Source organism: Anomalospiza imberbis, chromosome 9, assembly GCF_031753505.1.
Source record: "Anomalospiza imberbis isolate Cuckoo-Finch-1a 21T00152 chromosome 9, ASM3175350v1, whole genome shotgun sequence".
NCBI classification, from domain to species: Eukaryota; Metazoa; Chordata; class Aves; order Passeriformes; family Viduidae; genus Anomalospiza; species Anomalospiza imberbis.
The window spans coordinates 11,133,026-11,156,218 of NC_089689.1; the positions used below are offsets into that span (position 1 = coordinate 11,133,026).

The following is a 23,193-nucleotide window of genomic DNA, read 5'->3' on the forward strand; positions in this document are numbered from 1 at the left end:
GTGTAATAGATGACAAAAGAAACCACAAGATAGTTTGACCCATGCCAGTTTGAAGGCTTTAAAATTACTGACCTTACTCTGAACTTACCGTTGATTTTTTATTTTTACTCCTCTGTGTGGAAAATGGAATACAGGTGTGCTGTGATCACTACCAGAAAGGCTTGCAGCAGGATGCCCTGGAGATTCTGTGTGGGCAGTTTCTTGTACAAAGTGTTTTGGTGAAGACAGCAATGTAGATCACTGCCATGGAGCTGTTGTCACACGAGAGATCACGTGCTAGAGAATTGGTTCTGGTTTTGGGTGGTTATAGAGTTTCCCTGTTACCATCTGGACAGCCAAGAGTGACAAGTGTGAAGTGATCCCCTGCACTTTCGTACATGAAGCTGGCTTTAAGCTTGCTTATCTAGGCCAAGTTGTGCTGTCACAAGAACACTCAATGAAAGTCAGCCTCTGCGGAGCCCTCTCCTGTGCTGCCATGGCTGTGTTGCCGATGTCACCTCAACAAGCAGCTCTGACAAATCTGCTGTGCTAAATCTGTTCCAGACACAGAAATGACTGCAGTTTTCATATCTTTCGGGTTTCCCTTGGTGCATAACCTGTAGGCAGAATTATTTGAGATACGTCTACTTTGCAGCAGTCCTGAGAAATTTTGCTGACCTAGAGATAAAATATACTTACCTGTTTTTGTATGAAGATGCCATTGGAAAACTAGCATTTCACTCATGCATAAAATTGTTATTAAAAATGTAGAGAAGCCAGACTTTGTGATGTAGACAGATATCTGCCCATCGCAACTGGATGTATGAAATTTATTGTTTTCTGATTTTAGAGTGCCAACCTCAAGAGCCAAGGGTTATCAAGAAGACAGTGTAAATGAAGTTTATCCATTTCTGCAAAACTTTCCTGTAATACCCTCTACTGGCATTGTATAGCTCTTCATAGTGTGACAGATGTAATTCATTTTGGGGCTGCACCACTCAGAATTAATGAGGTTATTCTAAATTTCTGCTGATAAAATGTTTATATCACCTCATGCTGGTACGTGCCTTTGTTGTATAGTGTGCAGAGAGGTAGATGTATATACACTTATTCAGCTTATTTATCTTTAAACTTGCAGTGCATAAAGCTTAAGATCTAGTATTTTAATACTTCAATAGTCCTAAAATGTCCATAACTATAAAGGTAAATGGCCTATGAAATGATATACTTAGCATCTGTAAAGGAATAATGTGTTTAGAGACCCAATGAAATAAATCTGTCAACATAAGAACTACTTTAGAGAATAGGATTTACATTAAGTTATTTTCTTCTACATAATGTTAGGAAAGCTGATTCAGTTAGACAAAAAGAGATTAGAGAGACAAGGATATGTGTTTCCTTTGGCTACACCCTATATATATATAGGAGAACCCCTATGTGTTTAAGTGGTAGCCAAATAAGCATTTTAATTACTTGAATTAAACAAAGGCAGTGAAAAAATTTCATGTGGCCAAGGCAGCTAGTATTTGGTGTAATCGAAATTATCAACAATATTCACAGAGCAGTGAAAATAATTTGAGATTTCTTAGTGTCTAAATATGGAAGACGTATAAATGTGTCTTTGAAAGTGGGAAAAAAATCCAACTAAGTTTCCACAATTAAGTTATTTCATTTTCTTTTGTGCTAGCTTTTATTGCTAAGCTCAAATTTCTTTCAAAGCATTTAAAATGCAGGAATTGGAGGGGAAAGTGACGTGTTTATACTTATGCCATCTGAGTATTTTGCTAGTAATTGCAAAAGTGGTGGTATCTAAGACATCAGTGTAAAAGAAAGCCTTACAGTAATTGGAATAGTAATGTAGCAAGCAGCAGCAAGACTAAAGTACATATGCTATAATATATACAGCAAGTCAGCTAGCTCTTAAACGTACACACATCACTTCTGCCTGAGCTCGTCTCTGAAAAGCAAAGGTTGAAACTGGGGAGACACTCTAGAAAGGTAACCTGTAGTTCTGCTCTGGTTTTACAATTTCCTCTGACAACATTAATTGAGCACCTTTTAAGGCAGGGCAGACTATGCAGGCAACTGTCTTAATCCTGAGGGGTCACGCCTGTGTCAGTTTCTTGCATTGTAGGGAACACTGAGCTCTAAGTTTACAAGAATTTCAGCAAAATAATTAAACACTAGGAAATTCCATTACACTAAATATTATTCCTGTACAAAATGCTTAATGTTTTTGAAACAAAACCCAAGTAGATGATGTAGAGGATTATAGTATTTGAATCAGAGTAATTGACCTCCTGTGAGTTTATTTTGATACTTTCTATGTATAAGATACCCTAGTGACATGTCATCCATTTTGGGCCAGTCAGTGCATTCTCTTCTTTCAGGATTAATATTTCAGAATTAAATATCAGATCCAGTTCAATAGTATATGCAATTCCAAATGTGAACATACCCTCAGAGAGTGAGAATAGAGAGAAAGGTCAGATGATATCATCAGTTGCTAAGAACAGCTACAGGGTTTGAGAAGCAAGCTGAGGAGAAGGGAATGTTTCTTGGACAGGAGTCAGAAATTTGCACTGTGGTGAAAAATTTTTCAAGTTCTAAGTACGGTATTTCCATTTGGTAAGGATCTTTGAGGATTGCACCATCCAGCTTTTGGGGATTAAAAGCAACAGCAGCCTCAAGAATCTTGTTTGCCCATGTTTTTAGTTGTTAGAAACACTGGTTTTAGGCATCAAAGCAATGAGACCTATAAAGACACGATCAAATGGTTAATTAAATATGTGTTTGCTCTCGTCCTTCATTTAGAGAATGAAAACATTCTGATGGGGTATATTCTTGAATGGTGTGGCTATTATTATGTTATCTGCACTTATGTCATAAGATTTGATATTTCAAGTCTAGTCAGATACCTTTCAGGGGTTTTCAATACAAAAGCAGTTTAGCCCTCAATGTATCTAATAAAGTGAATTCATTGAGATGATATGTTGAAGATTAAAGAACTAAGTCTTGCAATTATTGCAGTCATAAAACATGCTAGGTAATAAACTGAGAAACATTTTATAGAATGATTTAGCACCTTTAGTAATCAGTGGGAAGAAACAAATGAGATTGGTCCTAATGGATTTTCCTTGGAAATCAAGGAAGTCAATGTGAGTTAGGAAATCAGTGAACAAGGCACGCCACACTTAAACCCCTTAGCATGTCTGTAATGCAATGCAGATGCTTTGCAAGCATTTCTGAGGTAGCACTGCAAAGTGTGAGCTGTGTGTGAGCACATCCCAGCGTCTGAGCAGAGCAGGCACGGAGTGATGAGCTGCCAGATCCCATGCCAGTTCTGCTAAGGGAAGCAGGGCACTGCAGGATGTGGCTCTGTAGAGGGGTCTGCACTCAAGCTCTGTGGGCAGAGCAGCTTGAACATCACCACACAGCTCTCCAGCCTGCAATGACAGGTATTCCCATGGTTTCCAAGCTTTATGCAAACTTCCAAAGAGTAAAATATTCTGTATATTCTCCACAGTGTTTATTCATTTCACATAGTATCTTTCAGTACTCTCACTGTCACTCCTATTGGCAGATCTTTTAAAAATTGTAACCTACTCAATTGCCAACTTTCATTATAATCCCAAATTTATAAATAAAAGAAAATGACTGCTTAAAAAAAATAATCAAAGTACTTGGCTGACTATAGAGATGTGTTATTACAGATCTCTTTGTTTGCTGTGAAATTGCTTGTCTTTTCTTTCCAAATGCTAGTCTAATTTTCATAATAATGATTTTAGCTTTGCCTTCCTTTTTTAAAACAGCATTAAATTAAAAAATGAGTATGTTCCAGCGGTCAGATCTGTTGGTGGCAAAACATACTTAATTCTTAATGGGTTTATAACCTTGTTAAAGGCTGAGTGAAAACTAAAGTATGTCCTCGCAAAGAGAAAAATAATGCAGCTTGTTCCTGGCATAAATAGGGGGAGGGGAAAGGGGAGAAGTGTGATCTACAGACAAATCTGTGCAATGGAGTCAAGCTTGGTGTCCAGCTGGAAAACTGTCCTGTGTATGGAAATGCCTGTGGGAATAGTCACTGGTAGAAGTGAGTGATTGGCACAAGAGAAGCTGCTCTGGAAACCCTTGAAAAAGCAGGTTTTTTCTATAGTCTCTGCTCCTCTGTATCCTTGGCTGAGGAAATAAATCAATGCACACTTCCTAAAGTGTATAACCATGGTTTTTCTAAATGGAAATGTAGCCTTTGAATACCCCTGTGTACAGGAGGGAGAAGTTTTCTCTTGCTAGTGAGTCACACACAGCTAAAAGATTTGGAATTTGGTGTGGAAGATGAACTTCCACTGTAAAAATGTAGACTTACATAAGCTGACGACCAATACTTTAACTTCAGCAGCAATAAAAAACAGTAATTGATAATTTTTAAAAAATACAATTATAAGTGATCATAGTAATTTCAGATTTCCTATCTGTAGTTAATGCAAGTACATAAAATAGCACTGAGCTAAAAAAATTATTTCCCAGAAACTTCAAAATGAGCTTAGCTGTGATGAGATTGGTCACTATTTTCAATGGAAAAGAGAAACAATTAGGGGGAAATTTTAAATTAATTTTTTAAATTAACATTCCTGTCTTTACAGAAAAGAAGTGTTAAAAATTAAGTAAGTGAACACCAAAACAAGTGGCCTTAATTTTTGAATATGAAATCAAAGTTGAATGATTTACAAATGAATTCTAGATGTGTTTTTTCTTTTCAATGATTCATCTGCTGTTTGGGGGTTTAGATGGTCACTAGTGGTAAAAACTTGTAGTGCTCATATGCACCTGGCCCTTGTGGAGGATGGATTGTACCAGTTTCCATCCAGGCAGTAAATGGTGCCCAGGCAGTGCTCCGGGCTGGGCAGAGGGATGGGCAGGGCTGCTGGGCCCCTGCAGAGCTGCTGTGGGCATTCCTGTAACCTCGGCTCCAGTTGTGCTCTGGAACCCCCCATGGGCACCACCTCACCCTGCTCCCAGGGTGGGCAGGATACAGGGTAATTAAAAACTGCAACACAGAACTAAACTTCCACAGTCATGTTTGAGTTTTCTTTTTTTTCTGGCAGACTATTCGCAAACATCCAGAAGCTCAGTGTTTAAAGGGACAGTCCAGTACCCGAGGAAATAAGCAGTGTAATCGGATGTAATCATTGCTATGGCAACGATTTCTTCCAGATCAGTGGATAAAATGCTTGTTTCAAACTTGTGTCTGTAACTTGTAAGTAGACTTTATTTATTCTCTGTTTTATTTCCTCCTCAATATTCTCAATCACCACAGTGAAGCTTCTAAAGAGCACTTGTAAAGAGCACAGCACAACAATTGGTGAAGCAAGTGGGTTCAACAACCCATATATTGACACAATGAATTCAATAGAAAACTGATTAATAATAATAAAAATAATAATAAGATAGCACTTTGCCCTATATGGCTTCTTTCATCAAAGAAGCTCAAAGAGCTTTGCAAATATTAATTAAGCCTCAGAACACCCTGATAAGCATCTCTCTCTTCTCATTTTCTCCCTGTAACTAATATTAATTTCTGGATTACAAGGAATCAGAACTACAAATCAAGAAAGAGTGGAAGGTAGAAAATCCCCCTGGTACTGTTTTAAGATTACCCACAGAATCAAAGCCTGCATGGGTGAAATCAACTGCTGCATCTGATGCTCTGCAGAATAATCTGTGCACCTGCTCCCGCACTCTCATTTGTGTGAAGTGTTTCTTTGCTCTGCAGTGTGCGCAGCCATCCAATCAGATTTTTTTAATCAACATATAATCCTTTCCTAATCAGTTAAATGTACTGATGGTTCTTACTACTACATTTACAGTCTAACACACAAATTTAGATAAAGTGATTTTTTTTTTCTTATTTTAAGGTAGTATTCCCCAAAGCTTAATAAAGACATCATATATTCTAGTGTGCAGAAGGCTGGTCTAGGATCTTGAGATCTAATCCTATTTGCAAATGGCTTGAATTGTAGCTTTGGAAAAATATTTTAATCTCATTACTTCAATTTCCTGCTTTGGAGAAGAGATAAATAGTATTTGTTTATATTCGGGGTTTCTAGAAGGATTATTTAAATGTAGTTTCAAAGACAGTGTGGCTCAGTGCACTGTCTCAGAACAGGAACAAGGCAATTATCTGTTTATTGAGGCATTTATTTATTATTCCCTAATTTAATGAGCTTTGTCTGGTTGATCTGGGCCATTCTACAGAAGACAAGATTTTGGTGAGATTTTTTTCTACAGTCTTATCAGCAGTTTCCACTTCCTGATCTCACTTTATTCACCTATTAGAATGCAGTAATCTTAATTATTTTCCAGTGCAAAGTCAAATCTTGTCCAGGTTTTAGCAGGTGCACAGTGTCATTCCCAAACCCTGTTTTCTTTGGTTCTTGGAATACCACTTCCTATTTCCTATTGTACCTCACAATCCCTTTGTGGTTTTGGGCCCCACACCATTTTTCAGTTGAAGAACTGCTGCACCTGATCGTCCCTACTGGCTTTTCACATGCAAGAGTGAGTTGGTATCATCTCTGAGTCTGATCTGCTGAAAGGAAGAATGTCTAAATTCAAATTATTCACAGAAAACTATTTTCTTCGGGTTTGTGCTGTTATTTCAGACAGCCAAATGATTTCTGCTCAAGTAAAGACAGCGGTGTGGTGCTACTGAACAGCTTTGTGTGCTTGCTCAGGGTTCTGTGAAAGTCACTGGCTTGGCAAATGGGTTCTGCTGCATCACTCACATTCCTTCTCATCTCCTGACTTTTACACAGGATTTCATTCGCAGACTGAACTTGAAGATTTTAAACTAAAGCTGTCTTGGACAGGGATGCAAGTGTGAGAGAGGTGAAGAGAGGTGAAGTGACCTTTAGGTAGCCTATTTCTGACAAATACTTCTCACCCGTTGGAAAGCTGCGGCGCCGGTTCCGACACAGTTGTTTGCAGCAGCTCTTGTCAAGGAGTCATGGTGTAAAGATGTTTGTCCAGGATCTCTTGAGGACAATTTTAGAGAAACACGGTATTGCTTAATTCTAATGAACTATATGCAAATATTTGATTAGTCACCACAGAATAAAATTGTAGATGATCTTTTTAAACTCAGGAAAACATTTGAAGATATTTTCCTACCTGTTCACTAGCCCAGAATGGAGAGACTGTTCAGATGCCCTTCCAGTGTCTGAGTGTTTGCTTTTAGCCCCCTAAAATTTCTAACTTCTAAGGGAGGTGAGGAGTCTGACTGTGAGAAATGCAGCTTAAAGTCCTGTACTAGTGAATGCCCAAGGTGCTTGGGAGTAACTCTCTCTGTTTCACCCAGGGCACTCGAAACTGTGTCCTGACAATAGATCTCTTTCCAGGAATCCTTTGAGACATTGGGCTCCCTGACGGTTCTCTGAACTGTACAGAAACTGATTGTTTAGAGGACATGGTCTAAATAGAATTTTTGGATTTAATTCTCTGTGTTATGCTAACAAGGGGATAGTGTAAGGAAAATATGAACTGAAATCTATTCTGGTTATTATCAAGGACAAAAAGTGGCAGATAAAAGCAGTCAGAATCGATTTTTAAAGTATTAAGATTATTAAGGTAAATGTTTTGTGTTTGTTTAGGTCCACAAATTAGGATAACTATCTTTTCAGATGGAAATTTGTATTTGCTAAGATTACTAATTTGTATAAAATTAGGTACCTTTGTAATTCTCTCCAAGTTTGTGGCCCAGATGTGTGATGCTAGGAATATAAGCATATGTGCATACATTTTAAATTGTATTTCCCAAAAAGTGTATTACAAATAGTTCCAACAATTATGCACTGCTACATGAGTTCAAAGAGTGAATTTACTATTGTGTTCACTCAGAACTTGCATACTTCTTTGTAAAGTTGTAAATCAAAAATCTTGTATGAGGACTGAATTCTCTTGAAACAGCTCTTGAAATTTGGAAAGTTTTTTAAAGAATCTTTTGCATTCCAAGGATAAGATAAAGAAAAAAATTCTTCAATTTATTTTACCATAAAAAAATCCTAGTTAGCTGTTGCAGCCTGTTGCCTCTTACACAGAGATCAATGTTTTAACACAAACACCGTGTCAGAAGTGGAATATTTAGGAGCCAATTATGAATATAATAACCAGCTAGTGTCCTAAAGTAATCCTCTATTTCCCATAATTTTGTTGATCCTATAAGATAACATAATACTTATTTATAGCACATATGTAAAATTTCCTGGTTTGACTGAAGCACCTTAGCAGAGCCACCTTTCAGCAGTTCTTTCAGGTTTCATCACCGTGCTATTACTGGGGATTAATTAGCCTTTCCCAACAGAATGGTGGTGTTAGAATATGAATGAAGTCCTGCAGCGATCTCTTTCAAGTGTGGGATCACTGGGTTAATCTCTACATGAAACAGTTTGGTTACTGAATGGAAGATCTGCCATGTGGGCTAAAGCTGGCAAAGTCAATATATTTTAAGAGATTTAGTAAGACATACTCTTCAGAAGTAGCTTCACAAGAACTGTGTGGTCTGCAATAATTTAATAAATTGGAATTACTTTTCTATTCAATTGGAGTGCAGTTTTAGTTTCCATCCTTTCCATTTGCCGTATAACAAAGACCTAAAGTAATTGAGTGTAATCCTGGGCTGTCACCTTGGGAGCAGGCAGAGCAGGGAGGGTGCTGCTTCAAGCTGTCCTGATATATTCCAGCTACTACAGAAACATTAATGAACCCCAGGTTATTAGCCTGTGGTTTCATTATCTTTTCTCTGGCAGAGAACAACAACCTGACACTGGGGCTATGCACAGTGCCCACACAGGGATGTGAATTTGGCATCAGTAGGGCCCAGTTAACTGGAGGAACAGCCCTAAATCCCCTCCCTGCCACTGTTTGAGTTTTCAGTCAAGGCTGCGCACTTGGCTTCCTCACTGTCATGCTTGTCATCCTTACTTACTGTTAATATTTTGTGCATCCTTCAAAATGTTAGTAACTGAATTCTTCCCACAAATGCCATGTGCCATGTCCTCTAATATTCTCACCTGAGTGATTTTACCCTGCTGACTGTCCCAGACTGGCAAAGGAGCTTGCACCTCTGTGCAGGGCACCTGAGAAGAGGCAGCAAGGGGAATTCAATTGTATGTGTATTTTCCTCAGGGAGAGCTGAACTGGAGCTGCATGTGTGACTTGTGGCTGCAATGAAAGCAAAAGGAATATGATCCTTGCATTAGAAAGGATGTGTACATTTCTTGGTGGACAAGTATTCTCAGTGGGAGCTTGCTAAATGTTTCTTAAAACAGTCATTTTTGTGTTTATGTTTTTGTTAAGTGGTCATTGTCCTGCCCAGGTGTAGACCCTCCTTATTGCCAGAAGGACAAAACTCTATAGGGATTACTTCATTTCAAGTAAATATTCTTTGCTGTTATGTTTGTCCACTGTTAAATCATAGCTCAACAGCAGTGACTGAAGTGGGTCGTACTTGTTTTGCCTGACTTCCAGGCAAATTTAACCAAATGGAGTCAAACATCTAACTCAAACATTATTTGGTTTACCTTCCACTTTGGGCTGTGAAAGAAACATGAGAGAGAAAAGGAGAAACCTGTGAAAAATATGAAAAAGTAAAGAGGGTGAGGGAGAAGGAGGAGATTTTAGTACCTGCCTGCCTATCTTTCCATAGGTACACAGGCTGAGGGCAATCACTAGCTATCAGTTCAGTAGCCTAGTGAGTAATTTGTATTTCAGTCCTTTCAGTAGATGATATTTATTATTCAAGATATCAAAAGTCCTTTTATTTGTAACCTTGATGCATACTAAAAAGAAACACTAGCTGGAAGAGAAAAGTTGCCAGTTAGTAATAAATCTTGAGGTGGTTTCTAGCATCAAATTTTCGTCTGCCCATGTCCTGCTTGCTGTCTCACATCTCCTTTCTTTACTAGTGCAGTTTTGGAGGTCTTCCATAACAACATGCACTTTCATTTGCAGGAGGGGATGGATGAAGATTTCTAAAGGTGAATTAGATATGTTCCCTCTCCTGTAGTGGACAAAAGTGAGCAGAAATTCAGGCCTTCAGTCCTGCAGCTGCAAGAGGACATCTTTGCACATCCTTGTGCTCAAAAACCCCAGGGAGTCTTTCAAATGAGACCGCTGCCCTGCTCCCTTCTGACAATGCAGGGAAAAGCAAGAGGGCAGCCTGAGCTTTGGGAAGTGTCTGTGAGGATAGGGCTACACTTGAAAGGCTGACAGGATATGTGTAGCCAACATACACAACTGCTACAGTTTTTACAGCTACAGGGTAACAAAGATACCAAAAATATCCTGAGATATTTTTTTTCTGAGAATTGACTTTTGTTAGAAGTAATTTCAGTACACCTGGAACATTTCCATAATTTTTTTTTGATTTTGTTTTATTGTCAATTAATTATTTCAGTAAATCTTCTGTTAAACATGTATTTTCCTTTTATGTTTTTCTCTAGCACAGAATAAAAACTGTTTACAGGAAGAACTAGTCTCCTTGCTTAGTATGCAATGTAATTTAGTGCTTAGAGTACCTATTCTGTAATTGTGTATACACAGCTAAACATGTACTTCTCAATAGGGCTTAACCTTCTGTGAACATATGCTGTAAATCTACAGTGTTTGCATAATTTTTATCCAACTTGGTAGAATTCTAAGGTTTAGTGATATAGAAAACTTAATGTGTTTTTCAAGGTTGTAGGTGTGGAGGGGATCCTGAGATCAGCTGGAGATCTCTGTCTTGGTTCCTGAGGATGCTTTGAAGTGCAGCTAAGCAGGGGTGACAGTTCTGCTTTGTGGTGCTACTGCCAGTTCTGCTGCTGCTCCTGCACCATCTCTAAACAATGTATTTTGAAAACTGACAGATCTCTTTTAAGTAGAGTTTAGCCCTTCTGGATATTGTGAAATAGTAGTGGCATGAGATGATATTTTTTATATTTTGTCTTCAGTTTCTTGATTATTGTACAGAAAGCAGTCTGCAGATTTTAAATTTGAACTGATGGATGAAACTGTACAGCTGAAGAGACACAGCACACGTGACAGGTTTGCAATAGGTTTAGCATCTTCCTATGCTAAATGACTGAACATCAGCCTGTAGTGAAATGACATTAAAGGTCTAGGTCTAGTGAGCTGGCAAAGAGATATTCCCTGAGATACTAAGAGATGGGAGGTTTTTGGTAGGAATTATTGTACTATTAATCTGCAAATGTTATGGCAATAGGTCTAGTGTCTCTTCTTTGGGGACTTAAATAGAAGGGTTTAATTGTTCTATTTTAGTTCATTCTGTGCCTCAGCCTAACCTATAGAATCTGGAGAGAATAACAATGGATTATTCAAGTTTTATTATCTTCTTCTACATTGGCAGGTATCCTATAATGGAATTTTTTTTCCGGTTGTCAGCAGCCTCAAACCTAAACTTGATTTTTAACATTTTCATTGGATGAAAATGCAATTGACAGGGAGAAAATATTGTCTGAATGAAAGTTAAAAATTACTTCTGGAAAAAAAAATTAATGCTGTAAGCAGAAGGAAAAAGCAGCAAAACTCTAGTAGGAATACTTGTTAAGGATAGTACTATCAGATTAAAAGGAAATTCTTAAAAAATTAATCTACAGACATGGAATTTCCCTGTACTGACTTCACACAAAGAAAGAAGAAAAACTTTGTAACTTTCATCTCCCTTGGTGAAGAAACTTCATCATTTGTTATCATTTTTGATCTTTAGAACTTTATTTTTAATGTTTTGTCCTGTAGTGCCTTAAGGACCATGAACAGAGCTGCCTTATCTGTGATGTTTCCTGTGTTTTTTCCTACAAGTCACTGTCACCATAAGATGGAAAGAATAACATTGTCCCCACACCATACTATGTGCTGTTTGTGGCAATGGATTTGGCATAGCGTGAAATGGAAATGAGGGCGCTCCGTAGCAGGTAGGTGTCTGCTGTTGTATGAAGGAGGGAAAGCCTTCAAAATCTTATCTGAAGCTCTGGAATTCTGGCAGGCTGATGAGCTGAGGAAGGAAGCCACAGGCACAGCAGAGACAATAATCTTGTGCTCAGTTCCCTGTGTGCTGAGAGAACAGCGTGGCAAAAGGCTGGACACAGATGGTGTAAGGAGTGAACTCCGTGGGCTTCTGGGGGCTCTCTTGGTCCATAAAGCAGCACATCTGGTGGTGACCAGGCTCTGCTGTGATTCTTTAGGCATGCATTCCACTTCAAACTAGCTTAGAGTCTGTATTTAGAATCAGGTAAATTTCATGCACACAGAAAAGTAAAAAGACCCTTCAGTTATCTGCTTAAGGCCTTTACTTAGGTTTTATGCTTTGTATATTGTGTTTTCTCCAGAGAGATGCAATTCATTAATTACATGACTAGCACTGCTACAAAATGAGTTATAAATTTGCACATTTAAGATTTGCACATTCAGAAATGTAATATGGAAAACAATGTTAACTCACAGTGTTTGATTAAAAATATGTTGCAGATTTATTTTAAGCCACTTTGAACAAATATTTAAAGACCTCTGTTAAAAATAAAATACCAGAATAACTTCTCATCATGAGAAGGAGTCACTGTAGTCTTGTGGTATAGAAATAGTGGAAGTGAGAAAACTCGTGGGCTAAGATAAAGACAGTTTAACAGGTAAAGCAAAACAAGGAACTAATTCCCTGCTTCCCTTGGGCAGGCAGGTGCTCAGGCATGCCCAGGAAAGCAGGGCTCCATCACGTCTAAGGGTTACTTGGGAAGGTAAACACCTTTCTGTGCTGAGCTTGACTCCATGGAGTGTGGGACATCCCTGGGGTCAGCTGGGGCCAGCTGTCCTGGCTGTGCCCTGTCCCAGCTCCTTGCATTCCCCAGCCTCCTCACTGGTGGGGTGCTGCAAGAAGCAGAAAAGGCCTTGGCTCCTCACAAGGTCTGCTCAGCAATAACAAAAACATCTCTTATATCATCACCACTGTGTTCAGCACAAATCTAAAGTAGTCCCATAGCCACTACTGTGAGGCAAACTGACTCTACTGCAGCCAAAACCAGCACACTCAAGGCCCCACTGAAAGAAGGATTATTGAGGAACAGAAGGAGGGCATTGCATGCATGTGTATAATGCAGATGATTCCCTGCTTCATGAAACAGAATAATCTGGAAAAACACAGTGCAACAGGAGAGAGGAGATGATAAAGAAACAGGAAAGTGATCATATTTACTAGGATGTGGCCATTTATAATTTAAGATAAATATAAATTTATTATTTTTTAAGAATTTCTAATGTTCATGTGCTCTTTGGCTTTCTGTCTGTACAGACAGCTTTCATCTGACTTTTGATGTATTTCAAGTAGATACCTAAACCTTTCAATTTGCATCAAGAAAAACTATAGCACAATGACTTTATGGAGGCTGTAAAATATGTATTTTATTCTTTCTTTTGAAAGACTGCTCATCATTAAAGCTCTTCTTAGGGCTTTAAAGCAGATTGCTTGGGACATGAAACATGCGGTTTTAAGATGACATTGCTGTGCTGTAGAAAGTCTTTATAAAAGTGCAGGTGTAAGAAAAATTTGATCTGTTATTACCCTAACAAGTCACATTTGTCTGCTAGCTTTAAAGCTTCTTTTAATCACAGGTCATAGTCTTTGATGTTCATGGTTACCTTTCATCCCTTTTCTCTTCTCTGCCTTCCTTACATGCCCAAACCATAATTCTCAGTGCTGCTAAATCCGCACGTCAGACATTTTTTATTTGTGTACTCAGAAATAGTTTTACAATTTTAACTTCATTTAAATTCTATTTTTAATAGAAGTAGTGACTAAACTATTGTTTTTAACCTTTGTCTTTAAATATTTCTCTCTATATAACTAAGGTTTGTTTTTATTGCTTATTGGGTGATTTTGTTTCAGCTTGTTACACTTCTAAAACAGCTAGGAAAACCTTTGAATGACTTGTTAATTAAATACTAACTTCTCCAAAGCTTTATAAAGGACCTGTATGTGGACTAAATTCTACCATTTGGATTAGAGTACTATGGATGTCTTCTCCATGGCAATGGTGCTGATGCCTTTTTTTGTCCTTCTCAAGGGTCCATCCATCATGCCTGGCATTCATAATCTCTTATTGCTCCCATTTCACTGGGATTATTTTACAGCAAAATGCAGCCTAGCATAAAGTAGATCTCACTTGTCCCTCACCCTCTGTGTGAGGATACAGGCAGCAAATGAAGCACAGTCACCACGATTCAGCATTAGAGGACTTGGATAATGTGCCACAAACCTGCCTGGGCTTGTGGTCAAAGCAGTGCCGTGATTTGATTTTGGAGTGTGTGGCACAAAGGCCAGCAGGACAGATAGCCAGGGTATGATCAGAAAGCCACAATGCTATGACTCTCACACCTAATTTTTAGCTGCATCTGTTTTTTAGTGTAAGGTGAAGGACTGTTAGAGCATTTAAAAATGTCATCTCCTTTAATCCTTCTGTTGTAATCATCCCTAACAACAGGAGCCTTAGGAATTAGCTGTGCATTAAGTGTTTATTGCAACAGAGCAGAAGTTATGAATTTCATTAAACTATTAAAACTGGGCCCTACATTTGGAATGTACTGGCTCTGCAGATCACAGATTCATTCAGTCAGAAGCATATAGTACCAGGGATCAACTGATGAAAATTGAGAAACAATAGGTGGCTCTGAGTTTTTTTACTTCCTTCTTTCCTACCCAGTTGACAGCAAAATCATACAATAATAGAGTGAGCTACAATGGCATCTAATGATTTTCTGGGAAGCAGGGAGTCCACTTCAGCAGGGAGCCAGAAGCCATGCCATACCGATGCTTTATAAGCTAAAGTTTAAAAGCCAAAACCTCAGCAGTTGATGACTGAGACATGCTGAGGAAGGAAAAAGTAGCCCTGTGTTTCTTCAGCAACTCATATTTTACTAAAATTTATAACATTCTAATTTCAAAACATCAAATAAATATATAAAATGAGGAGATGTTTAGGTCAATTTTAGTCCAAATGAGGATTATAGACTGCAGAAAATTGCTTCTTGGACACTATGTCAGACATCCTTGGTTATTCAATTGAAGCAAATTTCCTAGGCTGTTATTTGCAGTAATTTTAAATTAAGAAGACTTCCTTTTTTTTTTAATACAAAACATTAAACAAAACATATATTACAAATTAATAATATTTACTTTTTAAAAAATTGCAGAACAAGCTAAAGAGAAACAGAGTGACAGAAATGTCAGCCTTTCCACCGAGTTGCACTTCTCAGGCCACCTGGAGGTAGAGCTCAGGCTGCCCTGAGCTCAGCCAGCTGCAGCTACCTGCAAGGAGTCACTCCTGGAGCCGGGGGCTGGTTTCCACAAGGCACCCCCCAGGGTAGAGTCACTTCCTTACTCCTCATGGCAGGAGTTAGGTACCTTGCTTTGGCATTCAGGTTGCCTGCAGAGGGTGGCAAATACATCCCAGGACACAGACAATCCTGTGCCCCTTGGGAAGGAGCATGAGGCAGCACATCTAATCTTAGAGCATCCAAAATTATGCTGAATACTTGTGCAGCCAGGATCCGCATCAAGTATCAGAGATAACCAGGTAACACCATGAAAAACACTGAAAAAGAAAAGTCTACCTTGGACAGTACTGTTTAGTCACCTCTTAGAAGCCTGGGCTTAATTCTATTGCCTTTTGCTAGAAAGAGGTCAGACACAGAATATTTACCCATGATCTCATATAATTATATCTTCCTTACAGAGGAAAAAAAATCATCTTTCCTATCTAGAAATTTATATGCATTTGGAAAATGTCACTTTCCCCCAGTGCATTCTTCCATTTATCCACGCTGAAGTTCTCCATCTGTGTATCAATACTGTTATGAAGAGATTTCTCTGAGTAAAGCCAGAATGCATATTGTAAATGTGAGTGGGGGTTTTTGCCTTCTTTCTTCTACCTTCTTCTGGGCATAAGTAATGCACACAGCTATTAAAAAATGTGGTCCCTATGTAGTATCTACAACACATGTTTGCTGTTTTATTAGAATGGAATGATATATTAAAATATTAAAATATATTTATGCCTATTCTGATGCATATAGGTGTAAAGAAGCTGAGGCTTTTTTCATCTGTAAAAGTTTAGGGTTTTTTTATTTTGCTTTGGTGGTTGCTAATTACATGTTTTAAGTGTTTTATGAGACCAGTCTACATCAAGAACTTGTACTCTTAACACAGGTGGTTTTGTTCCAGCTATTACAAACATTTTTAATGTTTATTAATTACCTGTCTTAGATGTGAAAATGGCAGTTACAGTTTTATGTTGAAAAAAAAAGTAGGTTTTTCATTTGTTCGGCTCTTCTGTGAAATGTATCGTAGTTCCTATTTCTCATGCTTTGAAGAAAAAAAATCTGAGGGGTCTGGGGAACATAAGGTAAATAAGACTGCCACATTGACAATAATTCTTAATATCTTCATATTCTCATGTGTATTGAATACTTTTGAATTGCAGGAATTTCTGTGCATAACTTCTTATGCATAATAATGGTAACATAACCCTAAATTTTAGTAACAGATGTATTGATGCAATTTGGATGATGATGTGCTAATCTGAAGAAGATGGCAGGTGTGCTTCATGCCTGATGCAGAAAGAGTATGTGGTGTTTGTTGGTAGAAAGCAAATAACCATATGGTATCTCAAATACATTTCTTATACAAGGACATTCTTTGAGAGATGAAAATCTGTAGGATTGACATGTTGTCATGCTGTGTTAATAACTCTTTCACAGCTCTTATTATTTACCTTGGATAGGTAAGACTTTTGTCTCAGTTTCTTTATTTGCAAAAGAATTTTATCTAATTATCTGGTTAGACTTAATAACAGAGAAAATGCAACCCAAATTTAAATACCTTGCGATTAAACAAAAGACAGTATTTGGGTCTTGATACTTGTAAAAAGGATAAAATCATGTCATCAACAGTTCAGTACATTCCTAGCTGTATCTGTTTGCTCCTGGGTAGATTCTTGAAGCTTTTTGCAACTAATGAAGTGCATTACTTGCATGAAGATTTATTTCATTGTTTCACTCTTAAACATTCAACAACATAATAAAACCAGAGAGGAATGAAGCATAGCCAGGCCTGAGAGAGTAGCTGAGGTACTTGTGTGTGGGAGACCTGTGCTCTGTAACTTTTGTCCTCCCTTTAATTCCCAAAGAGTACCCTGCCCATCAGCCACTGGAGCTATTCAGCTTCCCAGGTAACCCCAGGTGGCACACAGCTCTCCCAACCACTGCTGCATTTCATTTCATTCCAGCAAAAGTCTCCCTTCCCTGAACAAGTGGGGAATATGCTGCAGACCTTTACAAAAACACAACAAAAAATTGTTACAGAGCCCTAATTCTTCGGATAGGATTAGAGCTGACTCCTTTTTTGTGAGTGGTCTTGTGATCTGGGAACAAAAGCTTTGTTGTATTTCATCCGTGTTAGATTGTTAGATGTTTCTTGAGCCACACTTGCAAATGTGTAGGTCAGGGAATAAAGCCAACCATGCAAGATCCGTGCACACATCAGAGGGGCCCATTAACACCACCTGGTACATTAATGAAGTGTAAAATTGAAGATGTGAGTGTTTGTAAACTGAGAGATCACTGAAGTTCTTATAGCAACAGTTTTTATTTTTCTAGTTTTCTTTCTTCTAGGTAATGGGAACAGTAAAATGCATTTCAGCATTAAAAATGAAGATAAATACACAGTAAATATGAAGTGGAAATAACATTATAAAAATACTGAAATAGAAATGCAATTAAAAGTCAGGACATTGCCTACTTAGATCACTTATAAGTGGTGATTTTGACAAAATAAATTTGAAATCTAAAGCATTATACATGCTTAGGTTTATCCTTTTAAATTTCTTTAAAAGTTCATGGGGAGATTGAAAGCTTCATCTCAGTTAATCTGAAAGGTCTTAACATTGTGCTTTAGTGTTACATCACTGACACAGTAAAACTGTAAATTTGACTCCTATGTTTTTTTCAAATAGGAGTTGGCTTTTGTCATATGATATTTTCTGTCAAGAAGTAGTAGATTTCAACCGATGAATGAAATGTTTTAAAATGTTCACTTAAAAAATTCCCAACAGATGTTTTTACATATATACATATGTAAAAATTTCATTTCAAGAAATTCAGACAGAGAGGGGGTAAAGGCAGAAAGAAATGGGAAATCTATTTCTCACATACTTGTGAGCTCAGCTTCTTAAACAGTCAGTACATTGGTTTCCATTGCAAACATGGGAATTACTGTCCTGCTTCTGTTGACAAGGGTATTCTGTTGACATTATCTGCTGATGATATCAGTCTTTCTTTTCTTTGCTCATCTATGGAAATCAAATTTGCTGTACCTGCTGGCATGGGCAAGAGGTTACAACACAAGTGTATTTTCTGAGCCCTCTGGAGGATTGTACCTCTGCTTACAGTCTGGTGTCTGCTAACCTGACTGATCACTGACCGATACGTGTGTTCATGGGGGAAGAAAATGAAAAGCCAGATTTCTTCAACTGAATTGGAATAGTGAAGGTTACTGTCCATTTTCCTCTCAGGAAATGGGGATGAGGGTGATATTTTAGGCTGAATTGGAAAGAGGGAAAGTTAATGCTTGGAAACAAAAGGAAATGGAGCAGCAAATTTGGTTTAACCTTCATTTTTGTTACATTTTTTTTGGTTTTTAGAAGTTCTTCTATTCAAATTTGATGATTTGGTCCTGAAATCAAAAGGCTATTTCTTACATGGGCTTGATGGGTTCAAAAGGGGGACAAGAGAATCCTGTTTTCTGAAAGTGTATGTCCCAATGGGAGAGTGCTTGTGATCCTACTTAAATGAATGTCACACATGACTTGGTGTGGTGGAAGTCACGTTCTCCAGTCGTACTGACTGTGCACCTGCTCTTCCTTTCTCAAAGCTAGTGAGTAGGTACTCTGTTTACTATTAATACTTGTAGCAGGCAATGGTATAATTTTAATAGTGATTACTTTGAGCATAAATAGCTGATTTCAAAGTTAATTAAATCCTGTGATCATTCTTCCAGCCTTTGAAAATCTTGATACTAAACAAAAGACATTCTGCAACTTACCATCTATTTTCTGGAAGCCAGTTTTATCACTTAGCATATCGTTTTGGTCAGTATGTGTAATCTGTGTAAATAAAGGGAAATAAATACATTCAAAATGGTGATAGTCTCAGCCTGAATAATTAGTGTGTCAGTTTGTTAGGAACTGCAGTGGGAAGTGTCAGTAAAACTAAGTGCCTTTATAAAAGTCAGCAGATGTTCATACCAAACACACCAGTTTTCTTGGATTTATTTTTATTTCCCTTTTGTTTAAGTATTAGACATAATGTTTGGTATGTTGTACAATTAAGATAAAAAGAGCATTGCCTCCTATTATAGTGACTAGAGAAAAAATTAATTAATTTATTTTAGTAACATGCATCTTTCCATTATTAGGATTAGTTCTCTAAATAACCTGATTTAAAACAGAGAGAACAAGGCTAGCATAACTCCTGGAATAATTTCATATTATTCTCAAATTATCCATAATCTTATACTCCTGACTTTATGACTGCTGTGCACAATTACTCCTATAACTGTGAAGATAATTTTTACATTTGAATTCCAAATTAAAAAATTAAAATGTTGTGATTAATCAAGGTACACTGGTCAATACAACAGCTTTAAAAGCATTCTAAGCATTTGATTAGGTTATCCAATGAGAATTGAGTTGCACTTGGGGTTTCAGCATCAGTGCCGTGTCAATACATGGTCAAGAATTAAGACTTTTTTATTTGAACTAACAACAGAACTCCAACAGAAATTTATTCTCCTTTAATTGGTAAGGGCATGGAGAAGGACTGAATTTAACTAAACATCTTAAGTAGAAGTTAACTCATCTAGAGAATGAGTTGGGTTTTTCTCAGATCTTTCAGACTTGAGTAGAAAAGGATTTTCTGTTACACATGGTCAGATGCCTGAAGGAGCGCTCATTATCCCTCCAGTATTGTATCACACACGATAGCAGGAGACAAAATCTGCTCATTATGTTTTCATCACTACAGTTTGAAAAGCATATCTCTTGTGCTTCTCTGCATAAAGCCATCAAGTATTTTAAAATGTTAATGGATCTTAATGAGGATCATTTCATATAAACTTTTTGTGGTTTATTTGAAAATTAACTGTTGCCCAGTTCTTTAGATGACTTGGTTTGTTCACTCTGGTGAGGGACTTGTAATGAGTAAACTACTACTAATAGTCCTTTATTTCTTCAAACTGTTACAAGAATGTTTTCAGGTGTTGACATAAATCTGCATCCTTGCCAGATGATGAAAATTACTTTCTGCTCCCTGTTTGTCTCCCTCACTAGAGATCTTAGAATTTGAGTTTGGTAAATTTGCACATTGCTCTTTTGTTCCTTTGATATTTGAAGGCTTGATCACCTTTCAAATAGAGGAGGAATAGGCAATTTCTCAGAATGTATTTGCTATTCTACTAGATTAGGCCCTGTGAATGTCTGATCTTCTGTGCTTTCCCCACTTGGGCGTGATTCTAAACAAGCGTGTGGGATTCCCTGTCTGTTTGTTCTGGTGCTTAGATAGACTTGTGTTTTCTACCAAGTAAAATGCTATACATTGATGCTGTTATGTATATGAATATCAAACTCTCATCACCTGTCTCTTTACTTGCAAAAGGTTTTCCAAGGAAAAGAGAAAAACTGATGCAAATCATGATGAAAAAGCTTTTGAATTTATTTTTGCTATTTTATTTCTGGCAGTGTGTCTTTGCTGTCTACTTTGGATGCACGTTTTTGAGTGTAAAATATCACATGAAGTGTTAACATTTGGTAGAATCTTGTAAATTTAATCTGGTTTTCACGTGGGATGTTGGAAATCAATAGAAAAATATATCTGTGTTTACCTAAAATGTTTTAACATCAAATAACAAAGGTCTATTGATATGGCAAATGCAGGACAAATTCAATAAGAAATAGAAAAGGGTAGTATAGGGATTTGAAAACATTCTTGTGTTGCACAATGTCATGTTAAATCATATTTCATAATGGGAGAATAATGCAATGGTAACTGCAGATGATGTGCCGCAAGGCAGGTGATTTGGGAACAAGTATTGGCAGGACTGTCTTGTCAATACTGATTTGTCCTACTGCCAATTCTGAGAAGAAAATATAAGCCAGGTTAAGATGTATGCATGGTTGTTATTTGGTAAAAGGATCTTTTTCTGTGTACAGGAAGTGGTAAGTCTTGTTCCATGGTGCCAACTTAGAGTTGTTTAATTTCTGGGTCTGATAGTATTGCTGTAGAAAATTAAAGATTGGCCATGTTATATTGCAACATCTTCATTTTCTTGATGAGAGTGACTGAAGTTGTTGCTTATATGTATCCTAAGGATTCATAGTTATGAAAGGTGAAGATAAGCAGTACAACAGGGGCAAATGACACCTTAAGTCTATGACATGCCTTTTTTTTTTTTCCTGATTTAGTAGTAAAAAAATGCTAAAAGAATTGCCAGCAGTATTTGATTACTTTAACTGCTTTTTCTCTGAAAAATTTCTTTAACTCTTTTCATCTCCTAGTCAGTGCCCTTAATTCACTATCATATTTGAACTTTGCTAATGCCTACATCTTCCTTCTTCAGTCTTCAGATATTTTCTTGTAATTATGTATCTATTCAAATACATACTTGGGCAGAGAGGGTTATGAAATCGCAAATTCTTGATAAAATGAAATTAAATTATTTTGTGGAAATGCTTGGAATTAGCATGGTCCACTTGGATCCAAGCTGGGAACAAAACTATTCATCATTCATGGAATTCTTTTTTTATTTGCTTTGTTTTCTGTTTTCTTTTGTTTGGTTGTACTGAACTGTGCCAATAATAGAGAAAATTAGCTTCAGTGTTGAGAAGCTTTGTTTCTAACATTCAGAACAACAGCAACAATAATTAAAATGTCATACTATTTAATATCAATAATTTCATGTGTTCCCAAAATGCTTTAGTAACTTTAGATTTGGATTAGTTCAGCTGTTCTTGGATAAAACTCTCACAAAGATAAAATAATTCTTACTTCTTTAAGACAAAAAGAAGTAAACATACCTTACTCAGATGGGAACTCAGAGGGGAATTTATTTCCTCATTTAAAATTCAAGTATGATATTGTTTCTACTGTACATACTTTAAAAATGCCACAGACAATTTTTAATGATTATGGAAGTTCACACTTTGATGTGATGCCTTTTCCAACTACAAAGTCTTGCTGCTACACTGTCTGTCTGTCCTAGCTGTAGGGCACCTGTCTGCTTGGCTCCTGGGAGCAGAGGGCTGCAGAGATGGCTGAGATGCAATATCTTGTGCTTCAGTCTTCTAAATGAGTGAGAAAAAAATCTAGGCAGAGGTTAAGCATCAGCTTTTAAATATAGATGGGCAAGCGGGTATGGATTGGGCTGAGAAGTGTAATTGCAGCAAAAAGACAATGTATTACACAAAGTGCTAAGTAGGAAGAGGAGATGCCAACGTAAAATTTGGCTGATTTATAACAAATATCAAGATTCTCTAAAACTTTAAATAGATTATTTTTTAATCTCCAACTCTTTCAGAAATGGAGACTGTACGGCTGCCTGATCCACAGCTTGACCTGCTATTATTTCCTTAGGAGCCTTTTATTTGAACACAGCATCCTTCAACCATTCAAGAGGAGACCTTGAACTCTGCTTCTACTCATAGCAGAGGTTATGCTGAGAATACTTTTGATAACACTTCTTTTCTTCTTGGGATGCTTCTAGAATATATCTGCTACCTGTTTCCTTGGAGACTGACATGCAGTCAGCACAATGGCTCTATAGCACCTGTAAATCAAACTTCAAAAGGAGACACTGTCCTTGTTAGAGGAAATGGTATGCATGGTGGGGAAAGAGGAGAGCTTTGTTTCCCCTTGCCTTCCAGAGGATAAGATGGCTGTAGTGCTGTAGAGTGACAGATTATGTCGGAGGGTGAAGGCTGGGTAGGCTGTGCAGCAGCCTTCAGACTGCCTGGAGTTTTTATCAAAAATAGCATTGGACTGCATTTAATTTGTAGAGAATAAGGCCTTATTTTGCAAATGGATTTGTGCATGCAGTAGTTACGGAGATAATTGTATATGTAT

The 23,193-nt window shown here is 37.5% G+C and overlaps 1 long non-coding RNA gene across 2 annotated transcripts in view; it reads left to right on the plus strand.

Moving 5' to 3' along the window:
* The window catches only part of LOC137479296 (uncharacterized), a 91,954-nt gene that overhangs the window by 64,545 nt on the left and 4,216 nt on the right, over nt 1-23,193 (plus strand). For both annotated transcript variants that reach the window (XR_011002144.1, XR_011002145.1), the window contains one exon: nt 5,085-5,236. This is a non-coding gene — a long non-coding RNA (uncharacterized lncRNA). The remainder of the gene's footprint in view (nt 1-5,084; nt 5,237-23,193) is intronic.